The sequence below is a fragment of the Haemaphysalis longicornis genome, unplaced genomic scaffold, assembly GCF_048455015.1.
Source record: "Haemaphysalis longicornis isolate Haplotype H1 unplaced genomic scaffold, Haemaphysalis longicornis Haplotype H1 scaffold_8, whole genome shotgun sequence".
Taxonomy (NCBI): Eukaryota; Metazoa; Arthropoda; class Arachnida; order Ixodida; family Ixodidae; genus Haemaphysalis; species Haemaphysalis longicornis.
In genome coordinates this window covers 34654063-34668892 of record NW_027526445.1, presented here as the reverse complement: position 1 = coordinate 34668892, position 14830 = coordinate 34654063, and positions in this window count along the sequence as shown.

Sequence of the window (14830 nt, the reverse complement as noted above, 5' to 3'; positions counted from 1 at the left end):
AAAATGGCAATTGAAAAGTTTTTTCCTAATGGCTGCGTTAAAAATAGTAGCTGTGCTGTCACGCTAGACCGATACCATGCTTGGTGACGCAGACAGCTATTGAGGTTAATAAAATATAGCGCAGGGCTTTCAGTAATGTTGGGTAATGTTTAGCGCAATCATGAAAATTGTTTTTGAGAGTGCTATCGTTTCCCTTTGTTGGGCTAGCACTCACAAGTCCCTCGCTAGACAGGTATGGCTTTCACTGTCGACATCAGCAGCTAAGTACCGCACTTATGAACCACGTGGGAAACCATGGACCGGGTACTATTGTATATATAGTGCCTGCGACCAACGCGGACATCTATAATGTGCGAACACCGTACCACGGCAGTTCGGTGGGCAGCACTAGTACCACTCAGTGTTCAGACACGCGTGCAAAGAGCAATCGATAATGTCTACAGAAGACAAGGCGCTCAAGTCTGATTGCGTGCTTGTGAGTTGAACGCCTGGGGATGGACATATTAACAACATCTTCAGTGCTACATCGTATTCGCGTGTCATGTCTTCTCTTGCTGTCTTTCTTTGTTTGGAGGTAACTACTAAAACCTCTTTCTGTTTCGCTACAACATGCTTGCGTCTCTTACTTCAGTATCGCTTCTTTGTCTTAGGGCGAGAATTAAGCCAGTAATTAGCCTGGCGCACGCCCCAGCTTCGATAAATTGATCGTGCCGCTCTGATGATGGCGTTGGCTTTAAGGTAGAATAATTATGACAATGATAATGAGATGACACAATCACACCTTTGGATGACTGTACCGATAATTCTAGCTTTATAATTGCAACTGTAGTAAAGTATGCTTGCGCGGATAAAGTATACCTAGGATCAAAAAGGCATATGTGCCACGCCTGTCAGTCGCATAAACAGGTAGAAGGAAACTGTGCGATATTAAATGGGTAGTGGCAACAGTAGTTAGAGGACACAATATTTCCACTGGACACGCTTCAAGTGTCGGTGGCGTCTCTAACCCTACGGACTCTAAGGATCTACCTCAGTTACAGCTGAAAAATGTGGTCGCCCAAGGAAGTATTCCCGATGAAAAGATAGATGAGGTGTTAGAAATGCCGCCGTGCAACCAAAAATGGTGGCGCTTGGTGCAGCTGTAAGAACCACCGGCTGAAATCACAGCAACCATTACGACGGGAAGATTACACCCCAGACAAATATCTTTTCATACACAGATGACGGACCTTTCACAAAACATACAAAATTCCTGAGGTGAAAATAAAAATTAAGGCTTTTGGAATGACACACGTGCACTCTTTTAAGTGTCTCTCTGAAAATCCTAATGCCTACTTGTGTATGATTGATCTTTTATAACCGGAGCTGTTTAATCTGCAATTTAATGCGTGCCTGGCTTCGTTAAAAACGCGCCACACGAAGTTGGGGAGGGAACGTGCACAGGAGGGCAGGAGACAAACAGCACGTGTGGGGAATGCACACCTCAATAAAAAGCCACTTCCCAATGTCGGAATTGAACATACGTCCGTGGTGATATTAGACCGCAGCAAAAAAAGTCCTGTAGTTCGTTTTCCCCGAAGTATGGGTGTCGATCAGGAACCCAATCGCCCGGGCTCCGGTTGATTTGGCAGGAGGCTGGCAGGGCGATGGTGTTGAAGTTCTTTGAGACGGCGGTCGAATTTACGAACTCGAGACGTTGGGGTTGATTAAGCGAAACGAAAAATTTATATACAGCTATTTACAGTGGGAAATCTGGGTACATAAGTAGTAAAGGAAAAACTTGAAACTTCAGCTAGACGCTAGCTCCGAGTGCGCACAAATCACTCGAGCTCCTCAACTTCGTCTAACTCTCCTATTTTCGGAGCGTACACAAACCGCTCGAGAAACGACGGCACAGACCCTGTCTCGCCGCAAGATCCGTCTAGTTTCCCGGTACGGCGCTGTACCCTAAACCTCCGACGCGATCTTAACCTCTCACCTAGGGGGCTCCCAAATCCCAACCTAGCTTCAACGGTCGAGACTCCTTGTCCCGACGGGAACTGCCCAGCTCGGCGCTCAGACAAGAACGATTTCCAACGGCCAAGTTCGGCCTTATAAAACCTCGAGATCACCCCCTCTCTAAAACGCTCCTGTAGCTTTCATCCACGCGTAAGGGAGTGCCCAAATTCACGCAGACAGCTGTCACTCAGCACGTCACGGAATATTCAATGAGGCGCCGCCATCTTTGGATCAACGGCACGCTCGCAGAGGAGCAGGTGCGGGCGACCCCGCGGGGTGAAAGCGAAAGACGGCCACAGTGCACTGCGCCGGTGGGGGCGCTTTAACAATGGTTTCTTGCACGGCGTGCGCCTCGACGCCGGTATTCTCACCACCTCCGCGCGTCACACCTACGGTGGTTCCCGGAATCCGACGGCGCCGTCTGGTTTCTCAATGGGGTATTGTCCCTGTGGTATGCGGTGGGCCAGGCAATCCGTCTCCCGTGCACGCCGTGACGAATTGGCGACGGCTGCAGCGTAAAGTCTATAGTGGCGGGTTGTCACGCGCACCTCGGGCGCCTGGCCGCTAATCTCATAAGTGGACCTTACAGACCGCCGTCCTTCTAATTGCGCTATATATGCATTTGGGCACCCAGCTTTACCTTTGCCTTCGTACCTCGGCCGTTGCCTTTGGACATTGACTTAGTTGATGTAGACTTTGGCTCCGGGCTTTGGCAGTTTAGATTTCGTGGTTTAGGAGGGCGGATTGTGACCTTAATAATGACACAGTTTGCAATGAGAAACGTTTGCATTTAACCATCTTTTTTTTTAAAAGGCGGCAGAAACTTTTATCTGTCACTGTCTTGAATATTTCTCATAGACTCTCTGCATTCACCCCTGCCACGCACCTGTTTTAAATCGGCCTCCAGAATTCACGGCCTCAACTCCTAGAAACACAGAAACACAAGTAAGTTGACCCTTGCGGGTGAGCAGACATCCCCCCAATGGACGGAACGTTTTGACACACCTCGGTGGTGCCGTTGTTACATTAATGGAGGTGGGAGACTGCATGTCCCTCCATATACACAGACATTCATAACAACATCTGCCTTATTCCGCAACTAATGTGTCCAACTTAAAAGGTCGGTCCAAGACTAACACGCGTTCGTCTCCAGGAGAAACTATACTCAAAACTCCCCGACACCCGATACACAGCAATCGTAACCTTTTCGAACTATGGAGCTTATGCAAAGATCGCCTTGAATTTTCAAGGCTACATCCAGACATCCGCCTCCATCTCTGATGACAACATCAATTCCACCGAAGAGATAGCCACAGCTTTCACCTCCACCTCAGCCCATACCGGCTATGTAACTTTCCTCAAAGGCTCGCATCAACTTGCAGGAACTTTCTGACCGCATGCTTTTCACATCCTGTACTCAAGCTTCTCCAGGTGATCAAGAGCATGACACAATTCCAAACCGTGTGAACCACAGAATATGACAGCCATTCCCATCGGGGGTGGGGGCCTTACACGCACACCTTCCAATTTTGTAATTCCCCGTTTCTGCAGCGATCTACTGCACCACTACTGTCAGCTCTACCGCCATTACCACCCTCTCCCGCCACCTTCAACCATTGCATCGCCCGACTACAGAGCCGACTCCGGAAGCAAACGTATTTCAACACCCAATCCTTTTTCAGATATCCGAACTACACACCCATACAACTGCCCAACCTGCTACACTCCCAATACGATGTACCATCTCGTATGGCTGTGCTCCGATAGCAAAAACCACCCCTTTCTCTAGCCCTCACGAGCAGTGGAAGTGCGCCCTGACTAGGTCTCCGCTCGCACTCAGCGGAGCCTGATCCTTAGGGCTAGATCGACATCAGTCAGTTTCGGCTCTCAGAACTTTGAAGGGACAACCCAACTTCATTTTACTTTATTTTTTTCGGCACGATAAAGCTTATTGTTTCTTCTCTGTAGGACCATTTGCGAATAGGCCAGAAAATTTACCACGGATTTATTTGCTTCGCTGAAAATGAAATTCTTGCGTGGTCGCTAAATGTCCCCGCTTCGCAGCGCAGAGGACACCTAAGGCTTATATGGGGAATATTCCGTAATGGAAAATACCAGCGTTCCTTTGTAGCCGAATATAGTGTGACTTGGTTTGCCTGGTTAAGTGGACAACCACACACTAAAATTGTGTTCCGTTATTTGTAACTATTACGGCGTTTGACCCTCACATTGACCCCCAGTATTTTGTGTGGGATAACGTTTTAAGACCAGTGTCAAAATACTGCTTTCCCATTGAGTTCCAAAGTGGAAATATACTTGGACACCTTACCGAGGGTGAGATACGGCAACGCTTACAAGAACGCAGCCTTGGCCCTTAATCCACGCTGACCGTGGTATTGATGGGGAAGTCAAACGAGTGCCAGAGTCAAAACGCTATTGGCTAAGTTGCAGTTATAACGAGTGCCGAAGGCAAATTCCGGCAGCTTGTTTTTTGCACTTAGCATGAGGTTGGTTAATGAGCTAGTAAAATTTGAAGGTCTACAATTTTATCCTAGCAGAGCTGCTGCCAAAATAGCTGAAAAATTCGACTACATGATATCTGAATTTAGTACTTTAATTATACGAGTCATAGAATTATGTAGAATATTTGCGGTGATAAAGTTCCCGCTGCGAGGCCCACGTCTGAGCAGTAAAACGTAAGAATATGTATTTCTGGAATGTACCGATAAAACATGAGTTACATCAGGTAATTGTAAGTATACCTCATCCCGTTCACGCACCTACATTTGCTTCAGAGGGTAATTTCTCATTCTTGACATCATCATGGTAGTCATGACAAGTAAATAAAACACAGCTCCCGCCGAAGGGCAAAATTTATTATAACTTCTTCCACAATACCTACAATCGATTGAGAGCTACTGGACATCGTGGGAAAGTTGTTTTTTCTGCCACTTTTTTCGGAGACGGAGGTACGTAAAGAAAATCAGACATCCGAGTACTATCCAGCTTAACTGTACCGCAAAGAACAGCACAGCAACTCCCACTTCCCCTTTGACAGAGGAGAAGTCTACACCAACATCTCAGGGCGAACGTTTTCCGGCCACACCGTGGAAACGTTAAAAGCGAGGTTTGAATAACGGAGGAAACACGCCAGCCACACTGGTCATCAGATAAATAGGACTGGCAAACGAAGTCTGCCTGCTCGCATTCGCCAGGTGAAACGCCACTCCCGGGACCGCATTTCTGTGGCTGTAAAGGCTTGCTTTTTGTTTTTGCTGGAGTATTTCCATAACGTCTACTTCTATCCGTATTTTGAGTTAAAGGAGCACTGCATGTTTAGCTGTGTTTGTCGGAACTTTTGAAAAAAAAACGCGCAAAAACTCCCTTGTTGGCGAAATGTTTGCATAAATCAGGCAATTTGAAGGAATCTTGTTATACAGAAGGTACTTGTATTAGCAGACTACAAACGACAGGCTGTCCAGTGTTCACGTCTAAAATCATGACATACGGCTCTTGCAAGCTGTTCAGAATTGTTCAACGCTATTGCGCTTTGAGACAGTGGAGCCCTTGTGTAGGAAAATTCTAAGTAGTGACAAGGTCAATGGTTTTGTGGTAATGTTCTGCGCAGGCCTCTCAGGACCAGCTGTTCACATCGATCCAGGAAGGGTGGTACGACTTTCCGGAGCGCGAAATTGTCCAGCCTGAGCGACATTTTAAGGGCACATCACTTTAGGGGCCCGCCTTATAGTCGCCGCTCATTCTCTTATACGCTGTCCAACCACCGCCACAATCAGGCGGCGTAGGGAACCCTGACAGAATAGTTCAAACACTATGGTTAACCTAGCCATTACCGTTCGAAACTCCTCAACCTTAGACACTTCTCTTTCATCTCCCCATTATTTTAGCGCTACGAAAGATGCAGGCACAGTTGAGTCGGAATCTCCGTAATTAACCGGAAGCCCCTCCTCCATTCATTTAGTTAGAAACGGTCATTGGGTTGGATTTTTAAAAAAATATGCTCGAAAGTAGCCACGGAAGTCGCCTTTTCAAAACTGCGCAGTAAAGCTCCGGCATGTGTGAGACATACCCAAGCACAAAAAGAACGCAACTCCGTCTCCTGCTCTTGCAGGTAGAGGCACCGCTAGCACTGCGAAAAAGGGAAATTTTAATTGCGTTGGACAAGCATCTGCTCAATTCATCAACAGAGGAGTGAGATAGGGAAGGGAAGAGCGTTATCCGTGCTATCAATCCGTGAATAACGGCGCCACAGCTTCTCTGGCCCATCACTGCTCTGCACTTCGACAGCTTTCACGTTGAGTGAAACTGGTTTAATTTTTAAGTGTGATTTCGATTTCACTGATTCGAACTATTGTTATTTTTGGTAACCCACGTCTTATTTATTAGGGGGGCTGTTTGCATTGCGTATTATTTAATTCTTTCTAAACGGTAAGCCAAGAGAAGCAGAAGCGTTTTGTCATACACAAAATAAAACCTTTGGTCGTACATCTCCATTGCAGCAGACCAGAATAGCGTGTTGGCTGTGCTTCATGGTACTGGGGTGAAAAGCAGCGAGGGATATTACATATGATGGACTTCGACCTTAAGCTAAAATTTTGGGAAGGCTGTCGTTCTGTCGCTTGTTGCCTTGACGTCCGGCTGGCAAAATATTAAGTGTGTGGCTCTTTGCTCCTCTGCAAAACAATTACTGCCCCAGCTCATACATGCCGGTTTACTGAGTGCGAAAGAAACGTCAGGCATACTGGCAGCCTAAAATAGGTACAAAAACGACAGGACCAATGCTTACGTAATGCGTAACACACTTTGGGGGGTTTACAGTATTTAATGAAAAAGAACAACGCGGTAAAAACGGCGTAGAAGACATGCGAGATAAACTTGCGCTATCCGAACACACGGTGCAAGAACAGTGCGAGAGCGGGAGAATTAAATTTAATTCAGCATTCCTTGCATTGATCATCATTGTGTCATTGCAATCATAAATGGGGGTGGTGGCAAAAGAAATGGAGAAAGCTGGAGGGGTAAGAGTAGGACGAAAAGGAGATACGCGGCGGAACGGCAGAAGACTCACGTCCTTAGACGACACTTGTACGTTTCAACTAGAAAAGCTTCTTTTTTAGCCATAAGCACGTTTCCAGTCACTGAGCGTTTCACTTATCATCCTCCTTTTTATGGCCTTTTGAGTTCCCCTAAAAAGTCCTTGGGTGTGCTTTGTAAACTCCCGTTTCCGCGTATAGGTGTTACCAGACAGGCATCATTAGCATGTATTTCTTCTTTGTGATGGTTGTGAAGTACCCTTTGTTATGCGGGTGTGCCTTGGAGTGCACTGCATCTCGTCTTAATTTTACGTCTGATTTTTAATGGTTCTTCCGTATCATGATAAAAATCCACCTTCAATACTATAACGCTACGCTACAAAGCGCTTATATTTCCACATGTCTAATTAACGATGTATGCGATTGTTTGTTAATTTCAGGCTTTCGATTGAGATTTCCTTATGGGATGCCTAAATCCTTGTTTCGTGGTTTACCCGGTATTCAATTAACAGATCGAAAGTGGATGCTTAAATGAATTTATATATTCTCAGCTAACTTGTATCCCTCAATTTTTGTGCTGACCCGCCAAAAAAAATTCCTGTTCCACAGGAAGATATATATTATTGCTTTGTAGAATAAAAGTGAGCACCCATTAGCTTAGGTAAAAGAAGCATCTGCATGCACACGAAAATTATAATGCCCACGCATTACAAAGGACTTGGCACCCGTCTGCTATGAAAAAATGTACTACGACTAGCTTCTGAATAGGGAAATAATAACATAATATGATTCCAAATTTCGTTCCTGCCGTTATGGTATCAGTGTCAACACACTATTCCTTGCATTTTACGACCGAAGTCGAAGGGAACATGTGTGGAGGATCTAGTAGAAAGTACATGCATGCACTTGTGGCATTATTAACTATCTTTTCCGAAGTTGTATAAACATCTCCTCGACAAATATTGTTCCACAGAATTGGCCTCTTCACTGCAACTTATGAAAATGACAATGGAATCGTTTGTCGCTCCCGAGGACACTCTCCAAAAGAAATGGAGTGCTTTACAATAGAGATGCCCCCTCTCTATTGTACTCAGTGAACTGGTGGTGAAGGAAGCAACGAAGACAGCACCTTGAGCGATACTGGCCCTAGATCTGAAATGGGCGTATGACGTGTCCGTGAGAAGGCAAGGCCATTTTTTCCCTTCTACCACCTCTTTCCAAAGACGGTAGTTTGCACATGGTCAACTATTGATTAAAATTAAGGTTCTGGTAATGTTTACTTGCGTAAACCTTTAGCACTATGAGTAATATATGGCGCCCGCGTTTTTACGTCGCAGCTGAAGACACAGAAAAAGATGACGAGTAAACCTATGATTTGTGTTATACCTGGTATAGGTTTTATTCGCTTACTTTTATTAGGTTTGAGTGTCATCATCATGTGCGGTGACGGCGACAGCATTTACCGTGATTGCATTGTCGCTTGCCCATTCACATACCCATGAGGAAGCGACGGCGACAACCATAATAATAATTCGTTCAGTCGAAACATTTTGCGTGAAGTGGTCTATAAAGATCTGAACGCAGCTGTTTTAAGCCCCACACAAGGCTAACCCACCACTCTGCCCTACTTATTTTCTCTTGGACAACTATAAATCTTTCTTCACCTGAAGACAACACAGCGTTTTCTACCATTCCCTCAAGCTTCTTCTCAATTACGCCAATGGCGTTTTTTATCTCTTCTTCCCAAGTTGCCTGCGTAGATGGAAACAACATACCCGACGACGATGATCACTTTAGCCCTGCTGTCCTACTGGACCACCCAGATACAAAAGCTCGAACGACAACGTCTTGTGTTTAAAAAAACTAAACGACTTTGGGCTTCAATCCCATATTTTGCGAGTTATGTATAGGGATTTCCCGAATGAATTGGTGCCGTTTTCATTTTAATTGTTCTATGTTAGCATAGTAGCTGGATTAAGTTTTATGGAAAGTATATTGAAAGAAATCAACTGAATTTCTTCTGAACGAATGGGAAGGTGTAATTTGCTGTATACCTTTTCACTTTTTTTTGCTCCTTTTTTCGCTGCCTTGCTTCATTGTGGATGGAAATGACATGCTGCTGCCGGGGTTCTGAATGGTTAGGATGTTGATGGCTCAGACCCTATAGCTGTAGACTCCGCACTGCTGGGAAGACTAGATTGTCTCGCTTGAGATTTTGAGATTGCCTGAAATTGCTGTCGAACGCATGACAGAATTTCCCAGCAGCTGGCACTGCTTTGCCCTAACTAACCGAAGCACGTTAATTTTTCTGGAAAAATGAGCATGTTGGTGCTGGGATAACTGGCGAATGCTTTCCAGTTCGAAAAATAGGAGAACCGAGACGGGAGTGCGGACTGGATAAGAGCTCTACATAACTGAAAGTAAAAAACATTATACCATAAAAACGCCGGGCCCGCAAAAACCACGCTTCCGCTCACATTACCTCAGTATGCGCAAAGCCCGAGCCCCTAAAATGGGGCAGACCTAAGAAAAGCCAAGTCAAAGCTAGTGAAGACCAACAGCTCCCTTTTTCCTCAGGCTTAGTGTCTCAACGGCGAAGGTGGGAGTATATTGTAGCGCCAACGTACACTATGCTACAATGGGGCAGTATTCGCGGTGTGACCAGTTTTGCCCCTGAGCACTAGAGGTCAAGCCCCACACCCTTCCGCAAGCGTCTGGCACGGAGTAGCGGTTCCTATAACGGGGAGAGATAGGCTCAGGGGAGACATACGCGAGGAAGGCGAGGTGGCCCCTCCGCAGAGATGAGCGCGCACAACAAACAAAGGCCACAAGGCCACGTGCGCGGCAGAACCGTGGTGGATCAAGGAACAAGAACATCACGCTGTAGTGCCTCGCACAGCGGCGAGGCTAAATCAACGCCGTGAGGCGAAAAATAGGGGATACGGTACTACTGTGCATAGCTTCGATACCTTCAAGTCTTACGAATTACCGTGGGCTTCCTTCATTTTTTATCTGTCACTTTCATCAATAATTTCGCTTGCGCTCTGTGTATTCCCCGCTACCACGGCCCTACTCCGACTCGGTCTCCACAATTTTCTGTCTCAACTCCTAGAAACACAGCAAGTCGGACACAAAGTCGGCCGGTGGGGATGAGGGAGACATCCCGCCACGGGCCGCAATCTTTTGCCACACCAAGGTGATTTAGTTCTTACTTCGTTGGACGCATGAAAGTGCATGTCCCCCCGTATCAACATCCACAGTTCACTGCTCCTTCGCTCTTGGAACAGTTTTCACTATGTCAAAAATCTAACCACGCATCTATTGGCCTCGTTGAAATTGAACTTCTGATGTGATCGCTGCATGCCCACGATATGCAGCGCAGAGGCTAGGGTGCCTCTGTCTTCTGTGTTACAAATGGCGTAACGAAAAATACCAGCGTTCTTTTATTCCACAATTCAAGTTGATTATTTGTTTGATTGTAGGGTTTAACGCGCCGGCGTAACGCAGGCGATGAGACACGCCATAGTAGACGGCTCCGTATTAGTTTACACCAGCTGGGGCTGTTTACCGTGCGCTGAAATATGGTACATACGGGCGTTTGTGCTTTTCCCCTGAATCAGAAAAGTGACCGCTGCGGCAGGGGATCGAACCCGCGTCCACGTGCTCAGCAGCACAATGCCTTAGCCACTGCGCCACCGCGGCGGGTACACAAATACCCAACCCAAACACACAGAACCCAAACTCGGTTGTGCATTGTTACATAACAACCAGCCATCAAACATGTATTCCGTCATATTACGTAATCATACCACTTCACAACTGACAGTGATTACTGCTAGCAGAGTCCTTCAATGCTTGAAAGACTCTGCTGCTATTATGTAAGCGAAAGTGTTTTATCCGCTGGGGTGAAAATTCTGCTGTCGCTTAGAGTTAAGCAGAGTGATATTCGGTACCTACTTGAGGGGCAGATCACGCTTGCTAGACCCCAGCCCTCACCTCTTATCAACACTGAGAATGACGTGGGGAGCGAAGTCAACCCAGCGCCACACACAAAATGAGGCTGACTAGGGCGCAGTCATAACGAGTGCAACAAACAAACCCCGATAGTTTTTTTTTTTTTTCACAATCAGCATAGGTTTTTGTTTGTGAGCTAATAAAACTTGCAAGGCGCACACTTTTATCCTAATAGAAAACCGTCCGGTAGCATTTTTCACGGTACCTTCATGATGCTACGGCAATGACTGAAAAATACGGGTAAAGGTTATCTAAATAATTCTACGAGTGATAGAAATATTCACAGTATTTGCTGCGATAAAGTTCTCGCGCCTAGGTCGTCGCTTGAGCAGCGAAACGTCACATGCATTGTTTGGGATTCGTGCCGATTAAACATAAGTTACAAAAGGTATTTGTAACAATATCTCTTTCGTTCACGCACACGCCTTTACAGCCGGAGGTAATGTCAAATTCTTTACACCCTCATGGTACTTATGACAAGTAAATTAAACTCGGCTTCCGGTCGTGCTTGCAAAATTCCGTATCATCTCTTCTAAAATACCTACAACAGTCTGATATCTATTGGGCATCGCGGGGAAGTTGGTTTTCCTCGCATGGTATTGGGCATAAGGAAAGACCCCAAGAAACGCCGCTATCCGAATCCCATTTAGCCTGTTTTTAACGCAAGGAACAGCGGAGCTACTCTTAATGTGCATTTTCCAAAACGAAGCGTGGGTAACATCTTGGGGACGAAAGTTCGCACGCCGTGAATTGATGAAACACGAGCTACCGATCACTGAGGAAACACCAAAGCACAAGCTAGAGAGACATAAAGACACCAAAATGGTTTGAGTACCAACGTCCGCGACACCAAATGCCATTCAAGCAAACACCCTTGGTCGAGCGGTCAAAGTTCTTTTAGGCGTTCTTATACTATTTTCGTAACGTCGTCTTATATGCACAAGTGGTTAAAAGAACTTTGTAGAGCTTGCATGTGTCTTCGCTGTTTTTTATGGCATTGCAAAAAGCTACTATTTTGTGTATGTACGGTAGTTGTGTCAGCTGGATAATATAAATTCAATAATGATTCACCCAGAACATCTCTTTAGAATAGATGTTGTGGAACACGTGGTTCTAACCCCGTACTGAAAGTCAAAAGAATGCTTCAAAAATTGCCGATATCGCAGCAACTCTTAATGACATCTACAAAACTACTTTTGAGCTTAGCCACTTTGACGTGAATGAGGCAATCTTTAGAAGTGTGTTATATACGTGGTACTTCCTTCAGCTTTCAATTAGCCGCCTGCTATTCAGTGTTCGCTCGACTCGTGGTAGAAAAATAGTGGTTGTAGTAGAGGGCAGTTGTAAATGTATTGGTGTAGGGATATGACACAGCGTGTACTGAGCGTGATTTCATGCCTGAGAAACATTTTTATTTTTCTTATTTCAATCATTGGACAATTGTTGTTTTTGGCAACTTTTGTAGCATTTTCCAATGACAGGTCTCTGTGCTGGTTATTATATAGTCTTCTTTCGGCTGTAAGCCAAGACGAGCCCAGAATGATCATGGTTTATCAACGACGAGAAAAAACTTTCGGTCGTACATGTCCATTGCACTAGACGACTACACACTGTTGGGTGCGTAGCAATGAAACTCAGGTGAAAAGCCGAACGCAAGACGAAACATGACAGTTTATCTTCCGCAATTTTTAGAAAACATTTTGGTACACCGGTGCTTGTGTCGCTGGTTCCACCTACTCGCCGCAGGCAAGAAATCAGGTGCATATCTGTTTGCGTCAGTGCAAAAGACCTGCGGTCATCCATGGTGGTCTCTGATCACGAGTAGTGTGTAAGCGCTAGTGTTTTAACCCCTAAGGAATAACACCGCTCCCACCTTGAGTTTCGAAGCAAAGTGATACTCGGACACCTACCCGAGGGGGAGATCTGGCAGCGCTTACCAGACCCCAACCATCACCCCTAATCCACGCTAAAAATGGGGTGGGGTACGAAACCAAACTATTACGAGACACAAAATGATATTGTTTCAGGCGCATTCATGACGAGTACAAAAACGAAACCCGGATGTTTGTTATTTTGCAATTGGGACACATTTTGTTGGTGGCCTAGTAAAACTTGGCTGGCCAACATTTTTCTCATACAGACAAACGTTGTGCCGCCTTCTTTACGATAACTTCTTGATGCTGCTGGAAGGGCTACATTTCATCTAATATATTTGTCTGAGTGATAGTATTATAAACAACGTCTGCTGCGGAAATGTTTGGTGGCCAGGTCATCGTTTGGGCAGTAAAACGCAACATGATTTTTGTGTTTGGGCAGTAAAACGCAACATGATTTTTTTTTAATCGGGTCGATAATATATGACATACTTCAGTAATTTGTAAGTAGACTCCTCGCTTTCACGCGCATGTGCTTACAGCCGACGGCAATTTGTAGTTATTTACACCTTCATGGTACTTCTAACATTTATATGAAACTAGGCTTCGGGACGTTAGGGCAAAATTCAGTATCACGTCTTCCACGATACCTACAATAGATTGAGAGAAATTGTGCCTCGCGGGAAAATTGGCTTTTTTCACGGTATTACGCTTACGGAAAGACCTCAAGTATTTCCGCTTCCCGAGTACCTTTCAGCTTCCCTTCAACACGAAGAACAGCACAGTAACTCACATGGACTCTTTCCGGAAAGAAGCCTACGTAACGTTTAGGGGACCGAAGTTCCCAGGCCCTGACGTGGATGCATGAAAAGCGATGTGCCGATCCCTGGCGAAATACCACAGCTCACGCTAGACACGGGGCAAACAAGACTGTCAAAAGGCTTCCGCGTATTAGCGTCCGTGACGCAAAACTTCTGTTCAAGTAGAGCGCTTCAAGTTGGCAATAATGATTCTTTTAGCTTTGTTTAGCTGTTATGAGAACAACTGTTTTGATCCACACTGTTTAATAAAAGAAAAATGCAGATATTCTCGCCAACTTTGACACTTTTAGGAAAAATGCTATACGCTACTGTACAATTTAAATGTGTTGACGTAAATTGGGCAATTTTCAGAAATGTGGTTTTTTATATCTGGGTTTTGTGTTATCGCTACTTATTTCTTCCATTCAATAGAGCTCAGTGTCTTGATCGGGAGTTGTAACTGGAAGTTGTTTGGCATGGTGATGTGGTGCAGTGTGTTGTGCGCGTGGTTGGCTGCCTGAGGAAAATTGTTTTCGCATTCAACCATTCGAACTACAGAGAATATCGATAAACGCAAACCGTTTAATTGGATTACTAGTACGTTGGTTGGTTTTGTATTCAGATAATGTAAAAATAACTCTCGGTAATTGAAACTAAAATTTCCGCGTCATTGTGTGAACGGAAGCAGACGTGGAACTTCTAGTGAAATAAAGTGGCACGAGAATCGGCTTTTTTACGGCTCCGGCTGCTTCGTTTTTTTTCTTCCTCCATGCTTTTCTAGCCTAGTTGTCCTCGTAAGTCTCGTCTAGTTAGTGGGCAGGCGTGTTAGTGCAACGAATATAACATCGCAGTTCTTGTTCGGTCTCTTAGAGCCGCCGAGGATGCAGGGCGCAGCTCCTGCCGCCTAGTTCGTGCCATCGTTGAGCTATTCGCGCTTCATTACTGCGTTGCCGTGGTGGCTCGTTCGGTGGCTCGTGGATGAAGTGATTCTCACTTAGTGAAACGGCAGGACAACAATAAAACAACAAAAAACTTTAGAAACGACGTATTGAATTCTGGTTAGGAAAACAAAAAGTTACACTATTTAAATATT